This window comes from Nasonia vitripennis, chromosome 4, assembly GCF_009193385.2.
Source record: "Nasonia vitripennis strain AsymCx chromosome 4, Nvit_psr_1.1, whole genome shotgun sequence".
NCBI classification, from domain to species: Eukaryota; Metazoa; Arthropoda; class Insecta; order Hymenoptera; family Pteromalidae; genus Nasonia; species Nasonia vitripennis.
Window position 1 is genome coordinate 26,772,660 of NC_045760.1, and position 3,280 is coordinate 26,775,939.

Here is a 3,280-nt window from a genome sequence, read left to right on the forward strand (position 1 = left end):
ACAAAGCACACGGAGAACGAGCTTCGGTTTTCTTTCGCCTCGTACAGCGAGGAACGAATCGCTCTTCGGTTGGTTGGTTCGTGTGATTTTCTGGAAAAAAGCCGACACTATAACTAATAAACTCCTCTGATTACGGGGAGTATACTCCTCGGGTCTGGGAAAAGTCGTTCCTCGACTCTGTGTTTTCTTTCTTTTTTTTTTTTTCGGAGACTCGCAATGCCCGCTTCCTCGTCAACACTTAAGGGAGAAATGCTACAGCGCCTAGTTTACATTCTCGCAAAGTGTTTACGACGCCGTCGTTCTGGAGAAAATAACTTCCATCTCTTCGATCAACCTGTGTTCGTTCGCGTGTTTTTTCAAACGAGACCAGTTTCCCATCCAACAAATACGCGATATTTTCTTTCATCGCGAGAGGCAAAGTCGTTTCGAGATTCGAGAGCCGTTTTAGAATCGAATTTCGGCTCCGTTTTTTTACGGCTTTTCAAGTGCAGTTCTCGAGAAAAATCGGGTACATGGCTCTCGAGACTTCGAGGAAGTGGCAGAAATAGAGGAGGAACGTAAACAGGGACGAAAGGATTTTTTTTTTTTCGTTTTGAATACAGCTAGCTGTTTAAGGACACTAGACAGACACGGGAGAGTATAATAATTCATTGTTCGCGCAGGGAAAAGTTCCGTAAGCATCTCGTGTAATCTTGTTGCGGAACTTTTATATCGCGATCGGTAACGTGTTTTAAATTGAGAGGAGCACGTCTATTTTGATCAATAACTTATTCCCGGCAGAAAATTAACGAGTGAAAACCGTCAAAAGGTAAGTTTATAGTTGACCAGTTTAGCCAAATTCATCAAATGTAAAAAAAATGAAGCAAAATATATTGCTACAGTATTATTTTTGAGTAAATGATTGTTTTTTCCTTTTTTTTTGTTCTGGCATTAAAACGTATGTATGTTTAATGCATAATGGTTAAACTCTTAATTAGTCAAATCGTCAGCCACAACTTAGCTAAGTTGTCTAAAAATTAGCTTATTTCACATCCAACAAAAAATTAAATCGACTCTGTCGGGGAGCATCGTCGAAAAGCCCATAACACACATAATACAGCAGCACGTCAAAGTTAAATCGAAAAAAATTCGATTTAAAAGTGCGAAATATATCGCGACACATTTTCCAATATTCTCTCTGAGCTCCGGCCACGCACAGCATCGACGCCTCGTTTTATTTACCCCGTGACGATAATCGGTTTATCCAGTGGGGATGCTTTTCGCGCTTATAGCCCAAGGGCGCAATTACCCCGAATACACTACTCGGGGGGGGGGGGGGGGGGTGTCGAATCCTACTGTAAAACGCTTCTCATTACTTCAACTCAAAACTTCCGATCCTCCGCCGCAATAGTAACAACGTATGTAGAGTAAAGCACAAACACAGAGACAAGCGCGAAGGAGATGATTCAGGCTGGAAAAATGCCGTCGATTGTCAAGCAAACGCCGAGAGAGGCGACTAATGATCGAAGCCGGTAAGGGGGGTACACTGCATTATCCGGCTCTATCTGCGCGCTTGGGCTTTAATTTGATTTTAATGACTTTTTTTTGCCCACGAGATCCGAAGAATGCCAAGAGCGAGAACGGCTTCTTTTCGATTATGAATAGGCTGAACGCGTCTACAACGCATGTTCTCGATAGAGTAAGGCTGTTTATTTGCACGTGAAGCAGCGGCTAATGGGCCATACCGGATTGATCGGATTCGGAGCGGGAGCTTTGCTTTTAATTGAAGATTTTTCATTAATTTTTATCGTTATAGAGCGGTGTATAAAGAAAAAAACGTGAACTTTTCAATCCGCACGATGATATTGCGCTCGTTAGCGTTAACGTTTAATTGGACGAAACCTACTCGAGGAGAGTCGAAATCGCGCAGTGATGAATTCAGCGTACTTTGGCCAACCTAGATTCGAAAATATAATTTTTCTAAATATTATAAGTACGAGCTGTTGGAAAAATTTCCACGAGAAATGATCGCAAAATGAGAGAGGAGAAAAACAGGTATAATAACATTCGACGAACCGACAAAAAAAGGAGAAAATTCAATTCACCCTGAAACCCCATACGGACATGCAATATTCATTAAACATTCGCTCGTCATAACTATCAACGCTCGGCTCTGCAGCGCCGCGAGTATGTATACATATATAGCCGCGGAGCCCACAAGTGAGTGCACATGCACGCAAGCGAGTGCATCGGTCGACTCCAGCGCGCCGCGCACACACCATAGGGGGTATACACACAAACACACACACACACACACAAGCGCAAACGTATCGAGTTCGTATGTGCACTGGGCGGCGAGAGGGAAAATCGCGTAGAATTATACACGCACGAAAATTGGCACTGTCCGATAGCCTTGCAAATGCATAAAGAGCAGAGGAGGAGCGCCTACAGTCGTTTTGACGGCTTTTATATATACGCGGGGCTGTAATAGCGCGCTGGATTTATGTAAAAGCGCGGATCGTACGCGTCGTAAAATGGAAAAGCCGGATGAGTAATCCGAGAGAGAGAGAGAGAGAGAGAGAGAGCCGTCGAATTTAACGGCTTTCGAGAGAGGATTTGTTTTTGCGCAGTGTGTTTTATCCAATTTTGATATTACACGCGTATATACAGGGAGGGAACCTGTCGAGTCATACACACATCCCCCCCTATATGGAAAAAAGAAGCGAGAGCGAGAATATAGGTCGTCGGATCATTTCCCGTATCTCTCGGGCCGCGTTAATTTACCAGATTTCCCTGGCCAGCAGCAGCAGCAGCAGCAGCTTCCAAAGGCTCTCCTCCTTCGTATATCCACTCACACGCGCACAGCCGCAGAGACGCGCGCGGGTTGGAGAAGGAGAGAAAGAGCGAGTCGTCGTCGCTTGGCGTCTCCTATGGCAGCGCTTGCGCACACACCGCAGAGGCCCACATATATAGGGGTGGCGGCCAATTAAACATGGCGTCGTCCGCTGAATATAACGCTCTGAAGCAGCAACTCGCTGACTCGAGCGAGCCTCGCTCTGCTGGGGTGTGGCGGCGAGGCGCAGCGCGCATGCGCGAGCCTCCCGCGATCCATCCCTCTCACTCGCGGTGCGAGTCGCGCTGCTGCTCCCCTGCCGGATTCCTGATGCTCTCTCTCTCTCTCTCTCTCTCGCGCGCGGACTATATAGCGCGAGCAAAAGAGAGGGAGCGACGCGAAGAGCGCCGAGAGGAGAGTGGGGGCAGAAAACCGGCCGGCGGCGGCTAGAGAGAGCCTCGACAGCGT